The sequence below is a fragment of the Giraffa tippelskirchi genome, chromosome 1 (genome assembly GCF_054371585.1).
Source record: "Giraffa tippelskirchi isolate mGirTip1 chromosome 1, T2T-mGirTip1v1.2.pri, whole genome shotgun sequence".
Classification (NCBI taxonomy): Eukaryota; Metazoa; Chordata; class Mammalia; order Artiodactyla; family Giraffidae; genus Giraffa; species Giraffa tippelskirchi.
Window position 1 is genome coordinate 82,969,218 of NC_137275.1, and position 20,439 is coordinate 82,989,656.

The window sequence follows — 20,439 nt, forward strand, 5'->3', positions numbered from 1 at the left end:
ACTGTACACATGGACATCACCAGACAGCCAACACCGAAATCAGACTGATTATATTATTTGCAGCCAAAGATGGAGAAGCTCTATACAGCCAGCAAAAACAAGACTGGAAACTAACTGTGGATCAGATCATTAACTCCTTATTGCCAAATTCAGACTGAAATTGAAGAAAGTAGAGAAAACCACTAGATTATTCAGGTATGACCTAAATCAAATCCCTTATGACTTTACAGTAGAAGTGAGAAATAGATTTAAAGGACTAGATCTGATAGACAGAATGCCTGATGAACTATGAATTGAGGTTCATGACATTGTACAGCAGACAGGAATCAAGACCATCCCCAAGAAAAAGAAATGCAAAATGGCTGTCTGAGGAGGTCTTACAAATAGCTGTGAAAAGAAGGGAAGCGAAAAGCAAAGGATAAAAGGAAAGATATACCCATTTGAATGCAGACTTCCAAAGAATAGCAAGGAGAGATAAGAAAGCCTTCCTCAGTGATCAGTGCAAAGAAATAGAGGAAAACAATAGAATGGGAAAGACTAGAGATCTCTTCAAGAAAATTAGAGCTACCAAGGGAACATTTCATGCAAAGATGGGCTCGATAAAGGACAGAAATGATAGGGACCTAACAGAAGCAGAAGATATTAAGAAGAGGTGGCAAGAATACACAGAAGAATTGTACAAAAAAGTTTTTCACAACCCAGACAGTCATGATGGTGTGATCACTCACCTAGAGTCAAACATCCTGGAATGTGAAGTCAAGTGGGCCTTAGGAAGCGTCACTACGAACAAAGCTAGTGGAGGTGATGGAATTCCAGTTGAACTACTTCAAATCCTGAAAGATGACGCTGTGAAAGTGCTGCACTAAATATGCCAGCAAATATGGAAAACTCAGCAGTGGCCACAGGACTGGAAAAGGTCAGTTTTCATTCCAATCCCAAAGAAGGGCAATGCCAAAGAATGCTCAAACTACCGCACAATTGCACTCATCTCACACACTAGTAAAGTAAAGCATAAAATTCTCCAAGCCAGGCTTCAGCAATACATGAACCATGAACTTCCAGATGTTCAAGCTGGTTTTAGAAAAGGCAGAGGAACCAGAGATCAAATTGCTAGCATCCAATGCATCATCGAAAAAGCAAGAGAGTACCAGAAAAACTTCTATTTCTGCTTTATTGACTATGCCAAAGCCTTTAACTGTGTGGACCACAATAAACTGTGGAAAATTCTGAAAGAGATGGGACTACCAGACCACCTGACCTGCTTCTTGAGAAGCCTGTATGCAAGTCAGGAAGCAACAGTTAGAACTGGACATGAAACAACAGACTGGTTCCAAATAAGAAAGGAGTACGTCAAGGCTGTACATTGTCACCCTGCTTATTTAACTTATATTCAGTGTACATCATGAGAAACGCTGGGCTGGAGGAAGCTCAAGCTGCAGTCAAGATTGCCAGGAGAAATATCAATAACCTCAGATATGCAGATGACACCACCCTTATGGCAGAAAGTGAAGAAGAACTAAAGAGCCTCTTGATGAAAGTGAAAGAGGAGAGTGAAAAAGTTGGCTTAAAGCTCAACATTCAGAAAACTAAGATCATGGCATTCGGTCCCATCACTTCATGGCAGATAGATGGGGAAACAGTGGAAACAATGGCTGACTTTATTTTTCTTGACTCCAAAATCACTATAGATGGTGACTGCACCATGAAATTAAAAGCCGCTTAATCCTTAGAAGGAAAGTTATGACCAACCTAGGCAGCATATTAAAAAGCAGAGACGTTACTTTGCCAACAAAGGTCCATGTAGTCAAGGCTATGGTTTCTCCAGTAGTCATGTATGGATGTGAGAGTTGGACTATAACGAAAGCTGAGTGCCAAAGAATTGATGCTTTTGAACTGTGGTGTTGGAGAAGACTCTTGAGAATCCCTTAGACAGCAAGGAGATCCAACCAGTCCAATCTAAAGGAGATCAGTCCTGGGTGTTCATTGGAACGACTAATGTTGAAGCTGAAACTCCAATACTTTGGCCACCTGATGCAAAGAGCTGACTCATTGGAAAAGACCCTGATGCTGGAAAAGATGGAAGGCAGGAGGAGAATGGGACGACAAAGGATGAAATGTCTGGATTGCATTGCCGACTCTATGGACATATGTTTGGGTGGACTCAAGGAGTTGGTGATGGACAGGGAGGCCTGGTGTGCTGCAGTAAATGGAGTTGCAAAGAGTCGAACACGACTGAGTGACTGAACTGAACTGAACTGAACTTATGAAAACAGATCTAGTATTTTGATCAAGATAGTTTTAAAGACTTAGGAGATGGATAAAGGATCAAATATTAGATAGCATTTGAGATACATTAAAGACATTAAATAATTGTATTTACTTGAAAGTATTAATCTGTGGAAGTAGTCAGATTTCACTGTGTGAAGCAAAGTTTTGGGTTAAAAGACCTTCACACCATACACAATAAAACAGCACTCTTAAGGATTCATAACAGCTCAACTTTGTTCATATTTTGAAGTAAATATTAAGTGGAGTTTATTTTCTATTAAAAAGTGCGAAGACAGTATTTTGTAGGGCTTTCTTGGATACTGTTTTTTGTTTTTCTTTTTGTCTTTAAAGACACATGTCATACACTAGCCAATTTATCTACTGTTATATTTTAACCTTGATATCCTAACAATATGGACTGTGAGGAATTAGGTACTGAATATTCTTGACTTTGACAATATATCAAATACAAAAATATTGTATAAGTCAATGAAGAATTGCTCAAAATAAAAATCAAAGAGTTTTAACACCTGATTATCTGGCCTTGATCCATGGGTTTTTTTGAAAAAAGTATAAGTTGTCTTTTACTAATAGTATAAACATGATGTATGAAACAGTTAGTCATCCAATACTATTTCATGGAGAACGATAAAGTGATGAGCATATAAAAGTGAGGTTTCTTTCACAAATAATTATGTCCAGATGTCTATGTGTCCATATTATGTAATATCTATGTAAGAATTATAGAATATTAAAAAAATTATGTGTGTATGCATGCATATATCTATCTAGAAATCTGTCTTGACATTTAAGACCTTATTTGAAGAATGGCTTAGAGCACACTGTGAAATCCTAATGATAAAGAACAGATGGGATTGATTGCTAACTCAGTGTGAAACAGGAGGAAAATGCCTGCAGATATTCAAGCCTGGTATGGAACAGCTATTCCAGCCCCAGTAGCTAGGGCTTATCAGGGTGAAAGAAACACACTGATGAACACAAGAAAGTTTCTTCAAAAGAAGTGAAATCAGCCTAGTAATTGTTTGATTACTGAAAGGAAAATATCACTTCTGGAGAGGGATGTTTTAAATGAACTAAAAAATAGAGACATACTGGTCTCAGTAGGCTTCAATTAAAAAGTTGCAAGATGTGTTTTATGGGCACTAGAACATGCCCAGTAGAAATTTATGTCCTGAGAGAACTTTCATACACAAAGTCAACTCCTCTTTTATTTTGAGATTCCCTAAGTCTCCTGAGAAAAAAGTATATCAGTCAAATGTTAAGTCAGAATCAAATATCCACATAATCCATAGTGGAAATAATATCTAAATACACAGAAACAAAGCAAATAGGCTGCTTGGAAACCTTACTCTGTTCTACTTAATATCTGTGGAAGATAAAAGAAAAAGCAAATTATTATTGTAAAATAACAAAGGACAGAAAGATCTTACTTGTCATCTGAGGATGGATAGAAGCATGGCCTTAACTCATTTCCGTGTAACATTTTTGTAACACTTCAAGTGTTTGCAAATGCATCATGTGTAAAAGCCATTATTCAGTCAATGAGATGCTAAACCACAGTTTGCATTGAAATTGTCCAGTGTTGCTTTTCATTAGGGAGATAATGACTCAGAAGATATTTTAGGTGTTGCTACAAGCTGCTGTTTTCATTTCATTTTTATTTGGCAAATTGGGTCACATTGTATTACAAGACGATAATCTGACCTATTATATACCCATGTTACTTGATTTTGCAACTCAGAAATGATGAAACCTGATAGCCCCTTGGCACCTGGCATGCAATCTCAGCATAATGCCATGCTGTAGCAAGTCAGCAAAGCTTTATGCAATAACCTAAATTTTGCTTTAAGGCATTTCTGTATATGTTAAACTGTACTCTTAGACTGCAAAACATCTGCAACAGTTCAGTATGCTAAAGTAGACAATATCACAAAGTCTGATGGGGTAGATTTCTTACATTTCTCTTGGATTTGTTAGCATTGCAAAGTCGATGAGAATGAGCACTCCATAGAGCTCATTAACTAGAAAAAGGAAGCACCTGGCAGTCACTGAAGTACTAATATGGTGCCTCCCAAAGTAATAGACTTGGAAGCATACATAACCAAGCTTCCGGGAAATTTTCTAAGCTGCCAAACCCCTTGGTACAAAGTCTTGATCTCTCATCCTTCCTCTCAGTACAAAGTGGGAGACCGTCATGGAGAAAAGGCAATTCATAAATGTTTTACTATAATCATAACTCTCATCGCAGTTGAAGGTATGGTGAAATCAGTCAACTCTTACTTTGTTGGTAATGAAACCTGCCTCTCAGAAATTAGTTGAGTAATATGTCTTCAAGAAGAAGTTGGTCACTTTTTCTGTAAAGAGCGAGATAATAAATATTTTCAGCTGTACGGGCTGAACTACTCAACTCTGCCCTAGAAATGTGACAGAGGCCATAGGTCATACCTAAATGAATGTGTGCCTGTGTTACAATAAAACTTTATTTATAAAAATAAGCAGTGGGCCACACTTGACCCACAGGCTAGTTTATTGAACCCTTTTCTAAAGCCATGTAAAAATTGTTGCCTTAATCCACTAACCCTATTCATGAGTATGCACCATAAGAGAGGTACTGACAAGAATATATTTAAAAAATATATTTCCACTCTAATGTTTATTGCCATGTTATCCATAATGGGTAACATTGTAATTGTCTTAATTCTCAATGACAAAGAAATTTGGTCAAGTACACCAAATAGAGGTAATATTATGCATCTGTCCCAACATAATTTTGAAAAATAGATATTACTATCTAAATATCTATTTTTAAATAAGTGAGATTAAGTGAAAAATTCAGACCACAAAATTTTGTATACATAAGAACAAAAATTAAACATGAACACACATAATCAAATCATTTTAAAAATTCAGAGTATAAATCAAAGTTAAATTATTAAAAATTCATACCATAAGATGGAAGGAAATCATTGGGATATATATGTACATTAATTCAGCTGTTTCTTATTGAGCATTTCCTATGTTAGAGTCAGTATGCTAAGCATTGGGAGAGTAAGCCACTCTCCTGAAAGAGGCTTACCCACAAACCATGGAATATGGCAGAGAAGATGAAATTATCCACATTACCTAGTGGATAATGAGGGAGGAGACTCTAAGGGAACTGTAATGACTTGAAGGTTAGGACAAGAACTTGTCAAAAGGAATTTAATAGTTTAGTATGGCTGGAGCTGTTAGGTGGGGAATGAGGGGAGATGGGACCTAAAAGACCAGGTTGGGGAGAACTTGATATGATATGCTAAGGGTTTAGACTTTATCCAGAAGGCAATATGGATAAGAAGAGTGGGATACACTGAAGGGATTTAAATTCAAAGTCAAATAATTTTTTTAAAAAGGTTTTTGTAGTAATATAAAGGATATGCTGAGTAAAGAAAGGACAACTGATGGGAAACAATTATAGGAAGTATCACAGAAACATATCCTTAGAGTATCGTTTGAATCCTGGATCCTTCTTTTACCAATTGAATGGCCTATGGCAAGTTTGTTGGCTTTTCTAACTCTCCTTCCCGTTGTTTGTATAACTGGCATAGTAATGCCTTTCTTGACATAGTACTATAAAAATTATGAAAAATAATGCTTATAAAACCATTCGGAGAAGGCAATGGCACCCCACTCCAGTACTCTTGCCTGGAAAATACCATGGATGGAGGAGCCTGGTAGGCTACAGTCCATGGGGTCGCTAAGAGTTGGACGACTAAGCGACTTCACTTTCACTTTTCCCTTTCATTCACTGGAGAAGGAAACGGCAACCCACTCCAGTATTCTTGCCTGGAGAATCCCAGGGACGGCGGAGCCTGGTGGGCTGCCGTCTATGGGGTCGCACAGAGTCGGACACGACTGAAGCGACTTAGCAGCAGCAGCAGCATAAAACCATTAGCATGGCGCATGCTTTAAAGAATAAAGATAAAATTGGACACTGTTTGAACCAATTGAAATAATATAGGTTAGCAGTATTAGAGACTTGAATAAAATCAGTTTGAGAATAATGAAGAAAAGAAAATATAAACATATTAAGGAAACCCCTGGATAGGAGAAGAAAAGGAGGTGTCAAAATTAACCTTCAGGGGGATTATATCAGTAACTCAGCTTTTGTTGTTGTTTAGTCACTGAATTGTGTCCAACTCTTTTGCAACCCCATGGACAGTAGGCCACCAGGCTCCTCTGTCCCTTGGATTTCCCAGGCAATACTGGAATACTGGAGTGGGTTGCCATTTCCTTCTCTAGGGGTCTTCACAACCCAGGGATCAAATCCACGTCTCCTGCTTGGCAGGCAGATACTTTACCAGTGAGCCAGGTTTGGAGTTACATACTTAAGAATTCATTTTATCTTGGAAAATTATTAAAATACATAAAGTATAAAAATATTGGAATCTGATCTGATACTGATGTGAAAATAAGAAAAATGGGACTTTATTGGAATATACAAAATGTATGGGACATAATGTTATGTTGGAAAGGGTGTATAGGCATAAGAAAACATGGAGTGAGGAAGAAAGAGGAGAAATTATGTCTAAATATATAACTAAAGGCAGTGAAGATCTTCCTTGCCATTTCTTGTATATGTCCTTCAAACAGAATATTCTAATTATCCATTAGTGTGTGAAATCCATTTTGGCATGAAAGATATAGCTATTGCTGATAAAAAATTCTTTCATGTTTTCTAAGAAATTCAAAGCCAGTGAAATATCAAGGAAATAAATTTCTAATACAAACCTAATTTGTTTGAATCAGTACTCTTGATTGGCAATGCTAGTTCTCTCCCAACTTTGAATTTTGTTCCCTTTAACAGATGTCTCTCTGAACAGACATAGTGTGTGGGCACAGCTGTAGCCCTCTTGTTCCATTTTGTTCTTCCTTCTGTGTAATCTGGAATGCCTGTCAATGTTCTTCACCATTGTGCACTTTTTTCATTCAATGTATAATTTCTCCATAAATAACTTGTTAATTTCAAGTACTTGTCTATGATGTGGTAGCATGCCAAAGAGGCTTTTTAATCTGTAAACAAATTTTGTCTATCGCTTTACCCCTGTCAGGAACTCATTGACTCTCTTGCCTGATGAAAGTTAATTGGTTTGTTAAGCTTGACATTCACCTTTCTTTTTATTAATCCATGCTAAGTTTTCCCCATACCATTCTGTACTTGCTTAAGTGTTTTCATATTTTTTTCCATAATCATGTAATCCAATATATTTCTTCACACTGGAGTTATAGTTCTCCTTTAAGGGGCTTAATGTCTATTGAGCTTCTGTACATTAAAAGAAAATATCTGACAGAATTTGCTCAATTTGATATTTATATTTTATTTTAACAAATGAATTTGCCCATGTTCTGATTTTGTTAAATTAACATTTGTTAAGAGGAGCATTGGGTGCCAGATGTTGAATCACAGTTTAGCAATAGACCAAAAGAGAAATTGAAATAGAGGTTTATTACTCACAGTCCTGAGGGAAGCATGGCATGCCTAAAGTGGCTACATGGGGAGGTCAAGACAGAGTACAGTCGGAGCCATAGGATCTGGGGCACATGCCTATATTACAGTCTGGGGACAGACTGCTTTGGGGTTCCAAGGCTAAGGCCAGATTGGTCAATTGAAACCAAGAGTACAGCTTTGGTAAGTTGAATGGGGGTCTTATCTAAGCACAAGGGGAAGGCCCTGAGAGAATGGCAGACTGTTAATTACAAGGGCAGTTGGAGGAGGCAAATCAGGAACTTAACACTTGCTTCTGACTCTTTGAGTTCTTATCTAGGGCATGCATTTGCATGAGCGGCTGGTGTCAGTTTAAGATCCCTGCAGGTCACTTGGCCAAAACAAAATGGATGTCAAGGCAGCAGTACCACGGAGTAGCTTAGGTACTCAACAGCCAACAACCCAAAATAGGAAAAAATGTGATTCAAGACAGTGGTTTCTCAAAAATGATATAATTACAAATGAAAAAGTTTATATAAAATTGAAAATTTAGGTGCTCATACATTTCCTTGCAATAAAGAAATATAAGACAGGAAGATTCTGGAAAAGTCAGTTTCAATTGACATCTCCCTATCAGTTCTGTTTTATATTACCTCACATTCCTTGATAGTGACATCCAGTCAACAACAGCAGCATCAGAACATTCCTACAGTGACCAATTAAGGGGAATGTGACTTCTAGATATATATTCCCTCAATTATTTTAATAAAATTATACTTTCTAGATACTATAATTTTTATTAGATCCTCATTTTAACTTAGTGAAATAGGATACAATCTACCATTAATCCAAAAACATGACATTATGAAGTGATCAAATGTTGAGAAGCTATATTAAGCTTTCTATCTAATATGAATTATATCTGTAAAATGATATTGTGGTCATTTAGAACCAGAAAGCAGGCCTAAATAACATAGAACAAGTAATAAATTATGGCTGAAATGGGAAATTCTGAACAATTAAGTAAAATGAAACAATAAAATATGTGTTTAATTATTGACAGGAAATCAATGAAGAATAGACGTGGCCATTTGGCGACATGCTGAAGCATTATAAATTTTAGTAGAAATAGTGTAATGTTAATTCTATTCATTTCACAAATTGCCTGTAATGTATTTAATCAAATGGATTCAGCATGCATTTCATACAAAATACTATGCTAGCTATTGGGTAGGAGAAGAAATATTTTCTCTACTTTTAAGAAGATGCAGGAATATGCACAAATAATACACAGGTATCAACAAAGAGCAGAAGAAAGAGAGGGAGCTACATATGGTCTAAGAATACAGCCTAAAAATGGGTGTGGTTAGTTTCAAGTTCTCAAAATAGAACATAGACATTTTGGTTTGAAGGGGTTACTTTAAAATCCCAGTGCAGAAAAAGAATTTTGGATAGAATTATCTACTCAAATCTGAGATCAGATCACTATCAGATGCTGCAGCTTTTACTAGTGATTGGATTCTGAACTATTGGTCAGACCCAAAAATTCACAGGTAGCTGTAAATTTTTAATTTTAACATAAGAATTAATAAACAAACAATATCTATAAAAACTAATGAAGAGAAAATAGCTAGATGATATTTTTAACAGAGAAAGTAAAATATATACACAGTCTTTTGTAATACTTTTTTATCTTAAAAAATCAGTCAAAGACACAAGGAAATAGTGACAACCACCACATATAACACATTTTAGTGTTTTGATGCATTGTCATAAAAATTATATTAGGGCTCCCCTGGTAGCTCAGATAGGAAAGAATCTGCCTGCAATCCAGAGATCCAGGTTTGATCCCCGGGTTGGGAAGATGCTCTGGAGAAGGGAATGGCAACCCACTCCAGTATTCTTACCTGGAGAATTCCATGGACTGAGGAGCCTGGTGGACTATAGTCCATGAGGTCACAGAGAGTCAGACACAACTGAGCAACTAACACTTTCACTTAAATTATATTAAGAAAAATCAAAAAGAATAAATCAGTGTTTATACCTTTGATGCTACCGGAGTATTCTATCAACTTTTAAATAAATCTTAGAATTTGATTGGAATAATATGATTTTCACTTAATAACCTGAGAATGACTATTATCTATGTATCTCTTATTTATTTGCATAAGAAATATTGTTGTATACTATATACCAGAAACTTTGAGCAGTGGGAGTTTATTAGTCCTTGGTATTACTAATATAATGGGAGAATAACAGAAGATGACAAAAATAAATGATGGAGTTTCAAAGTAGAATGGTGGCTTAAAATAAAGAGATAGTAAGTGAGCCAGAGGAGAAATATTACTTTAAAGGAAAAAAAACTTGAATATAGGAAAGTTATAACAGGCAATTGATTGAGTCAATCTCAGATGTGTAGCTGGGTGGTGAGGTGTCTAGAATCCCATTCAGGAGGTGTTACATTTGGTTCTCATGTTTCCTTAGGCACCTCTTGGCATTTGTAAACATCTGTATTTTAAATTCACATCTAATATTTTCAAAATCACCCCAAATATTCTCACTATAATTATACTATAAGTTATTATTCCAAAGTTTTAAATTCCCATAGTTTAATCACACAGTGAGCTATCACCATAAGAGATAATATATAGATTCCATAATAATAGTAATAAACATTTTTTGTTATTAGTTTCCTTCTTTTTTTTTCTTTCCTCTTTTGTTTCTGTTTTCATTTATTCATTCATTTCTCTCTCAAAATATTAATTGACTGCCAACTGCAACAGATATCATCCCATGCTGTGGAAATTCATCCAACAACAAAGCACGAGAAAAACTTTCTTTGTGGGGCTTACATTTTAGTGAGTAGGGACAAAAATGTAAAAAATGAGCATAGTAATTAAATTATATAGTACTTTAGGAAGTGACAAATGGCTTGGGATAATACAGCAGGATAAGGAAGATTGGGAGGACAGGAGGAGTAGTCAAAGGCCTCATCAACTGACACACAAGGAAGAGCTGAAGGAAATCTGGGAGTGAGCCATGCAGCTATCTGGAGAAAGAGGCAACAGCCCCAGCAAAGACTTTGAGTCAGGTGCTACCTGGAGTGTGTGAGGAATTAGTAAGAATTCTAGCACAGGTGACAGGAAAAGGAAGGGAGCAGGTAGTAGGCAGCACCATCAGCAAACGTAACAGAAGTTCAAATCTGATAGATCTTGGAAGGACTCTGTAGGGATTATAGCTTTAACTCTTAGAAATACAGAGAAAATCTGGAGAGTTTGAGTAGAACTGTTCCACAGTCCATGGTAAAACAGAATCAGCCAGCTGCTCTGCTGGGAATAGGCTGTAGGAAGCAACAGTGGAAAATGGAAGGGTGTTAGGAGGTCTTTTGGGTTGACCCAAAAGACTCGAAGATAAGAGAAGCCCTCAGCTCAATTTTGGCTCCTCTATCTATCTATATATGTGTGTATATATATATATATATATATATTTTTTTTTTTCCCTCCCCCTGAGCCTGTCCTGTGTAAACTGGGCTAGCCAGAAGAGTTGTTTGTTTTACCTGAGGTCCTCACTCCAGTCCTCGGACTTCCTTTGTTCTATTTTTGTGGGTTTTCCCTTCTTTGTCTTTTAGTCACCACCATTCTGGACTCCTTTTTCCTATTCTAACTACCTAACATTCCCCCCTCAAGAGATAGGAGGCCCAATTCTCTGGGAATAGGGGCGTTGAGGTCTCTCTGTCTACTTCCTGCTGAATTGGGATGGCGAGGGGCATTGGGCCACCCCCTCTTGCTACTTCCAAGCTTCAGAGTCCTTACAGCAGTGTCCATCTAAGGGTGAGTGATATTTTCCATGGTTGGCTGTAGTTATATATCTTTGTTGAACTGGCACTGCATGTTGTAGCTTGTTGACCTGGGAAGACACAAAATGGGTTAGACAATTGATACTACATGGAGCAATCATAAGCAGCATCATTATGGTGATAACAGGGCTTAGTAGGGACATTAGCCAACTCCAAATTCCCCCTTGCCAGGAGAAGGATCCCCCAAAGAGAGACTGTAGCCATCTCAAGAACTCTCCAGCTCATTCTTTGAAATCCTGTAGGATCTGAATGTTTTTAGACTTTCTGTAACTTAGCTGGAGGTATTTACCCAGAAACAACACATCTCATTCAATATGACTCAAGTCCTTCCTTGTTCAGGGATCAAGTACCATCTATTCTGGAGTACAACCCCTGCCAAGATGTGTTGGCTCTTTAGAGCTCTCCTGAGAAATCTTATCCCCAGTTCAGTTCAGTTCAGTCACTCAGTTGTGTCTGACTCTGCTTATCCCCAGAAACTTAATTTTGGGGGCGCTCATTAGAATGGCACTCATTTGTAGTCCTGAATAGGTATCTGAGATCTCCCAGTGCCTCATAGGTGTATTGAGTGTGCTCTTCTGTTTTCTTCCATGGCTTGACTTGTGAGAAGTGAATCCAGGAGTTTTGTCCTGGTACCTTGACTACTGTGGGGGTAGAAAGTGTTACAGGGTAGAGGCCCTTCCACGTGGACTGGAGTTGAGCCTTTGGGGATCCATCTTTCCAGACTTTAATTAGGACTTGAGTCCCTGGAGCATATAGTGGTGGGTGGCTCTTTAGAATCTTTTGGGTCCTGGTTGACATCCCGCAAGCATACATCTTGTTGGAATTGCCCAATGGCCATGCTATAAGACCGGAGGAACTGAGGCTTTGGATCTAGGAAGAGGTCATTGACATAAACCAGAGGTCTCCCATATAGCATCTCATAGGGACTAAGACCAACCTGTTCCTTAGGGGCAATATGGGTGCAGAGGAGAGCTATTGGTAAAGCCTCCTTCCATCCCAGGGAGGTCTCCTGGGTTATCTTTTTTATTGCTGATTTTAAGAATTGGTAGGCTCTTTCTACTTTTCCTGAAGACTGAGGCCTCCAGGCACAATGGAGATAATAAGTAATGCCCAAGGCTCTAGAGACCCCTTGGGTGATCTTAGAAGTAAATAATGTCCCATTGTCACTTTGTAATGACCTGGGCAGACCAAATATCAGAATGATTTCATGGAGCAGGTTTTTTTACCAACTTCTCAGCCTTCTCAGTCCAGGTGGGAAAGACTTCAATCCATCCTGTGAATGTATCTATCATGACCAATAGGTATTTACACCCTTGAGAAACTGGCATCTGGGTGAAATCCATCTGCCAGTCCTCTCCTGGGTAGGTCCCATGCCATTGGATGGGTTGGGTCAGCTGGGGTCTTCGATGTCCCTGGGGGTTGTTTAACTGGCAGGTGAGACAAGAGGAGACCACTTGCCTTATAGTCATTTGGAGATCTGTTCCTGTGAAGGACCTTCTTAGTAATCTTTGGAGGGCCTTCTCCCCTAAATGAGTGGTGGCATGTAAGGAGTTAACCAACTTCCATTGGAGGTTCTCAGGCAGAAAAAGGAGTCCCTCCATTTGGAACCACCCCATATTATCTTCTTGAAAGCCCTCACTCTTAGCTTTAAGAGTCTCACCTTCAGTATGTGAAGGAGTTTCTGGCAAATTAGTCTGTGGAAACAAGGTGGCAACCCCTATTAGGTCATTGTTCTGTAATGCTGCTTTCTTAGCTGCCTGATCAGCTGCTTGGTTCCCTCGTGCCCCTTTTTTGTTGTACTTTACAATGGGAGACTGAAACCTCAGTGGGCAGATGGACTGCTCTAAGAGCCTAAGGATTTGATCACCATATTTGATTTGGGACCCTCGGGTGCTCAAGTGGCCTCTTTCTTTCCAAATAGCAGCATGTGCATGTAGCACCAGAAAGGCATACTTGGAGTCAGTGTAAATGGCTACTCTTTTTCCTTTTCCCAGCTCTAAAGCTCGAGTGAGGGCTAATGAGCTCAGCTAATTGGTCTGAAGTAACTGGTGGCAAAGGTTTAGCCTCTATGGTCTCAAAATTGGAGACTACTGCATATCCAGCTCTTCTTTTTCCATCCAAGACAAAGCTGCTTCCATCAATGTACCAGATTTCCTCAGGATTGGTCAGAGGATCTTCTGACAGTCCCTCTCGGGATTTTGTCCAGTGATCCAAGGTTTCTAGGCAAGAATGAAAGGGAAGAGGGCCCTCGAGGGTAGGCAGGAGGGTGGCAGGGTTAAGAACCTCACAGGGAAATATAGGCAGGCCTGGATTTTCCATCAGCACTACTTGATATCTGAGGATTCTTTGATCAGTGCAGTTCAGTTCAGTTGCTCAGTCGTGTCCGACTCTTTGCAATCCCATGAATCGCAGCACACCAGGCCTGCCTGTCCATCACCAACTCCCAGAGTTTACCCAAACCCATATCCATCGAGTCAGTGATACCACCCAACCATCTCATCCTCTGTCGTCCCCTTCTCCTCCTGCCCCCAATCCTTCCCAGCATCAGGGTCTTTTCCAATGAATCAACTCTTTGCATGAGGTGGCCAAAGTATTGGAGTTTCAGCTTCAACATCAGTCCTTCCAATGAACACCCAGGACTGATCTCCTTTAGGATGGACTGGTTGGATCTCCTTGCAGTCCAAGGGACTCTCAAGAGTCTTCTCGAACACCACAGTTCAAAAGCATCAATTCTGCGGTGCTCAGCTTTTTTCACCATCCAACTCTCATCCATAAATGACCACTTGAAAAACCATAGCCTTGACTAGATGGACCTTTGTTGGCAGAGTAATGTCTCTGCTTTTCAATATGCTATCTAGGTTGGTCATAACCTTCCTTCCAAGGAGTAAGCGTCTTTTAATTTCATGGCTGCAATCACCATCAGCAGATTCTTTGATCAGACATCCATAAATGGCCTCTCCCATTTGGGAATTGTTTCACTTGGTGGCTGGTAAAAATAGTTAATTTTCCCCACAAAGAGAATTTTAAAGCATCTTCTATCAGGATTGCAATAGCTGCAAGATTTCGAAGGCAGGGAGGCCAGCCTCGGGCAGTTGGGTTGAGCCTCTTGGATAAGCAAGCTACAGGCTGGGGCTCAGACTCCAGCCTTTGAGTTAACACTCCCAAAGCTACTCCCTCTCTTTTGTGGACATAAAGTTGGAATGGTTTTTCTGGGTCCGGCAACCTCAAGGCAGGTGCCTGAGTTAAGGCTTGTTTTAGTGTAGCCTCTGCCTTCTTTTGAGGAGTTCCCCACCTCAGTGGAATTGAATCTTCCCATTCCCTTCAAGCTTTCATATAAGGGCTGGGCAATTAGACCATAGTCAGGTATCCAAATTCTACAATACCCAGTTAGCCCCAGGAAAGCTTGCAATTGTGTTCAAGTCATGGGGGAGGGCAACTGCAGGATTCTTTGTGCTTGATCAGAGGACAGCCTCCTAGACCCGTGTGTAATCTGAACTCCCAGGTAAGTGACATTCGTCTCGACTATCTGTGCCTTAGCATGGGAATCTTTGTAACCCCTCTCTGCCAAAAAGTTTAGAACCTGAATTACATGTTGTTGGTCACTTTTCTCATCTGGATAGCAGATTAGTAGGTCACCTAAGTATTTTAATATTTTCCTGTTAGGTCCCAGATCCAGATCTAGGAGATCCCAGCTAAGAGCCTGCCCAAACAGGTGGGGGCTATGTCTGATCCCCTGAGGTAATGCTGTCCAAATCATCTGTTGGTGTTTTTCTCCTGGAACCTCCCACTTGAAGACAAGATGATATTGGGGTTCTTTAGCCAGTGGTATGCAAAAGAATGCATCTTTGAGATCCAGGACTGTAAACCACTTGGCACTGGGCAGGATTTCTCTCAAGATTACATAGGGATTAGGTACTGTGGGATGGAGGGGGACTACAGCTTCATTTATGATCCGAATATCTTGAGCCATTGGCCAGGTCCCATCCTTTTTCTTTACAGGGAGGATCAGGGTGTTACACAGAGAACTGGTGGGGACCAATAGCCCACAGGCAAGGAATTTATTTATTTTATTTCTATTTATTTGTATTTATTTTATTTATTTATTTAGAGGCTGTAGTCCTTCCCAAACTTCTCTTCTAAGAAGGTATTGTTTCTGGTTTGGAAACCAAGTGGGATCTCAGAGGACAATGACGACCAGTTCAGCTTGGTGGACTCATCCAGGAGTCCCCTGATCCCACACCTGGGGGTTAATTTTGTCTTCCTATAGTTTTTGGTCCCTCCCTATTGGAGAGGGTGTAATGGATTCCTCAGTAGTAACCAGAAGCTGTACGGTTCTAGGGGCTGAAAAGTATCCCATCACAAGGGTTGTCCCCAGTTTAGTGAGTATATCTCTTCCCAACAAGAGACTAGAACACTCAGGGATGACTAGAAACTTGTGGGAAAATATTTGTCCATCCCAGCAACAAATAAGTGCTCAGGTGAATCTTTTTGTAATTGTTTTTCCTGTAGCACGCAAAATGGTATGGGTTTGGGAGGAGAAGGCTCTGGAGTAGGAGGCCAGGTCAGTGTAGGTAGGCCCTGTGTCAACCAAGAAATTCTCAGACATACCTGCCACATCCAATTGCACCCCTGGCTCCAGCCCCATGATGGTTATCTGTGACAGGCGGGCTGGCTGGAGTGGGCTGCTTCAGTCCTGTTGAACCATTGTGAGGGAAGGCTTGGCACTTCACCTTGAGGCTCTTGGTTCCCCAGGGCAGAATGCTGCCCAATGTTCCAACTGATGGCATTTGTAGCAAGCCATTTTAGGAGACTTGTCATGGTTTGGACATTCTTTGGCCCAGTGTCCCGCCTGTCTACAGATTAGGCGTTTGCCCCGTGCCTTGTCCTTCAAGGACTCAGAGTTTGCCATAGAGTTTCCCTGGAGGGCAGCCAGCATCTGGGCATGCCTTGTCTCCTTCCTTTTCTCCATTTCCTGAGCATTGGCCTACCTCTCCTGTTTTCTGTTATAAAAGGTATTGGTGGCTGTCTGGACCATCTCATGTAAAGAGGCAACAGGGTCCTGCTGCTGTAGCTGTTGTAACTTTATCCTGATGTCTGATGCACATTGGGACAGGCATTTGTACTTTAAAATCACCTGTCCCTTGTAAGAGTCTAAGTCCAGATAGGTAAACTTTTGGAGGGCCTCTTTTAGACTTTCCAGAATGACAATAGCATTCTCGTTGGACTCCTGAGTTATTGCTGAGACCAGGCACAGTCCCACAACTAATAGGTTTCCTTCTATTTCCATGGGTGGACTTCCTTAGGGGTGAGTCTTTCTGAAGCTTATCATACCAGTACTGTTGCAACCTGAGAGCCAGGCATCCCTGGGTCAGAGTGCAGATCCCCAGGCAGTTCGAGGCAGGTTGACTTCCTGGGATCTACAGGCTGAAGTTGGGCATCCCCAAGGCCTCCAGCATGACTAGTACTGGGTAGGATTAAGGGTTTGTAATCTTAACTCATTGCTGATTTGTCCACTGTGGATGGAAATAGATCTCATGATGTAAAGCAATCCAAGCCTGTGCCCTGAGACTGGGAACCTGGTGAAACAGCCATAAGCCTTATCCTCTTATTGCTCTGAGGGAATGTAAGTCACTGATTTCCTCCCCTAGTCCTCCACAAGAAAAACTTAGGGTGTTTCCAGTGGTAAACATCTCATTGTCATAGACTCACTTTAGGTAATAACAGAAGTAATGACAAAGGAACGGGTTATTTGATTCTGTTAGGGGTGTCAGGAGTATTTTAAAAATAAGAAGTGGGGTGGAGTGATGTTGCTTACAAGGGGTAAGGGTCCTGGTTGTAGGACTTAGTAAGTGGCTTAAGAACAAATTGATAAGAGGCAACAGACCAGATGTTCCATAAAAGTGAAGTGGAGATTTGATTCGGGGGTATGTTTGTTAACTTTAGGAGAAGGGTGGCAAGGGTTTGGGCCCAAACAGCCTGCAGGGCTAACTCCCAAAGTGGCAAACATTATCCCTAGAAGCCCAATTGCCCTTGAAGGGATGCCACCAACAGATAAACCTCTAACAGGTATTGTGTGCCTGTCACCCACCCTAGCGGGTTCACTGAGAGATGCTGTTGTTGCACATGTTGCAGGAAACATGGAAGATGAAGGCCTAAATATCTAGAGAGATAGTATATTATACAGCATTTCTCTGCCAAAGGCTAGCTATTTTCTTGTTGTCCCTCCAGAAGATTGTAGAGGCAACATTGTTGGGGTCCAGATGGGGCTCAGGAAAAGAGCATGAAACAGGAGGGAAGGGGGAAGGGCACAACTTTTGAAAGAATGACATAGCCCGAGGGCATAACATAAACTGATTATAATCAAATGGGTCCAAGATGACAAGTCAAATTCAACTAGACCTTGATCCTCAATCTGCAAGCTAAATGATACCCAGAGGTGCCAGGACAGTTCCAAGACACTTTCAAAAGACAGAGGAGTGGGTGGTTCCCCAATTGTTGGAATGATCCTCCCAGTCATTAGCATACGAAATCACCCAGCTTGCAAAAACTAACCACACCACATTCCATGGCCATTACACTCATCCTCTGCAATGGCCCACACCCTTTGGAGTGTTCTTCTCTCTAAATCTAAACAAATCCACCTTTCACCTATCACTGTGTCTCTCACTGAATTTTTCTTTTCTTTTTTTTTTTTTTGCAATGAGACATCCAGAGCCTGAGCTCCATTAGGTCCTAAAACCAGACACCGTGGGTTTTGGCCAGGCTCAAGTCCTGGGAGAGAGGAGCTGAAGAACAGGAGGAAAAGGAAGTGGGCAAAATGTGCCGAGGAATCCCCTTCATAACCTGCCAGAAAATCTGCTAAATACCTGACCTGTACTCACAGTTTTCTTTGGCCTGATCCTTGGCACAAAGAAGATTAAGGACAGAAGAACCCCAACCCCCTTGGGCAACAGCTACTAAGTAGCCCCTGTCAGAGTCCCTCATTTGCACCCACTGGCGCTCACCTGTTCGAGCGGGGTTCAAGGAAACAAGAAACGAGAGATTGTAAAGGAATTAAGATTTTGTTAGCCATATGTCCTTCCAGCCACAGGAGCAAGGACCTCCTACCTTAACCAAAGGTCTTCTGGAATCTGAAACTGAGCCACATGAGTTTCTGCCGAGTTTGTTTTGCTGTCCCAGTCTCCAGCACGCTGGGCTGCTTGTCACTGGGTTTTCTTCACGTTCAGCTTCCAACACAGGCGCTTTCACCAAGTTGGGCTTCTGCTGTGCTTGGCTTCCGCCTCACAGGGGGCCGAGCCGAGATTGCTTCAGCCAGGTTAAATTGTAAACCTCACCATGTGTGTCAGAGGAGTGTGCAATTTCCTTGGTTCTGTCTCACTGTAGCAAAAGTTTGAAGCGACAGAGGGACCAGTGCTACCGTCCTGTGTTATAGCTCATTTTTGTTTAGAAAGCAAAGGAAAATACATCCTCGAAGCATGAGGGCAGGTAGACCCAAAAGACTCAAAGAGAAGAGAAACCCCCGGCTCAATTTTGGCTCCTCTTTTTATATGTTTTTCTCCTCCCACTGAGCCTGCCCTATGTAAATTGGGCTAGCCAGGAGTGCTGTTTGATTTACCTGAGGTCCTCACTCCGGTCCTCAGAACTTCCTTTGTTTTATTTTCTTGGACTTTTCCCTTCTGTGTCTTTTAGCCACCTCCATTCTGGACTCCTTTTTCCTATTCTAACTACCTAACAAACTGAAGCTATCAACACATTTACAATTTTGAATTGAAGCATTTTATGATTTAGTAAGATCATTTTATATTCACTGTAAAAGTTGATTTGTAAGGAAGAAAAAGTATGGATTTTGGACTTAAACTTGCATATATGGACCTCCTTTGGGCTACTCAGGGTGTGCCCTGGGCAAGTTGCATACCTTCTTTATAATTCAGATTCCTAAGGAAAGGACTCCCTCTGGTTTTCCCCTGAAGTTGTTTGTCAGCTTCCTATGTGTTGTCAGGCTACAATAGATCAAAGTACTGTTCAGTAACTATTTAGGTTTTGAAACTGTTTAATTTTAGCTATGATTTAATAACCCTTTATTTATTCCTCCAATAAGGGTAGAATCACATTTATGAATTGGGGTCACTTTTAAAAAAGCACACATTTTTGATCCCATTTTCTCCCTGACCTGGCCTAGACATATGCTATTTAATTATATCCTGGCTGCAAGTTATTTACAAGGATCATATGCAAAAGCAAATATTTTATGTGTGTCTTTATCTTTGTAACTATAATCAGATCTTTTAAAATTCAATACTTCTACCTATCTGAATAAAAAGGAAGTGATAAGACTATGCAAAAGTACAATTAAAAACTGGTAATTAGGTGCTGTATTTACAAGATGAGCTAATTTGTAACTGGAAAATGGTAGAATGATTTTGTAACTGACAGCCCTAGGATCCATAACTTGAGATACTTCTTAACAATGGAGACAACCAAAAATATAGCAAACATGAGAAGGGGTGGGTGCCTTGGGAGGCAGGAACTCATTCAAAGTAATGTTGTTTGAAATCAGTTATTACATACTGCTAAATTGTCAATTGGGCTTTTCAGTTTTATGTCCACCTTAAGTATTGCAACTCATGTATTTTCCTCCAACTCAGAAAAAGTAGAAAATGTCCTGACTGAAAGAATACATCCTCACCACTTAGGAGCTTAAGTGATGATTTTTTTCATGAGGAAGAGACCTTCCTTAACTTTAATGATAATGTAGACTTGGGGGTCAGAGGATAAATGTCTTACATGGAGAGACGTGTGATATCTATCAAAGATAAATTAGAGTTGAGTAACA

General features: G+C 40.2%; 1 protein-coding gene and 1 long non-coding RNA gene across 34 annotated transcripts in view; both read left to right on the forward strand.

The window, feature by feature from the left end:
* The window catches only part of LOC145547098 (uncharacterized), a 745,699-nt gene that overhangs the window by 379,068 nt on the left and 346,192 nt on the right, over positions 1-20,439 (forward strand). The gene's annotated exons all lie outside the window — the stretch shown is intronic.
* On the forward strand, positions 1,412-6,343 carry LOC145547179 (uncharacterized). Its single transcript, XR_014083627.1, has 2 exons — positions 1,412-5,960; positions 6,103-6,343. It is a non-coding gene; the product is annotated as an uncharacterized LOC145547179 (long non-coding RNA).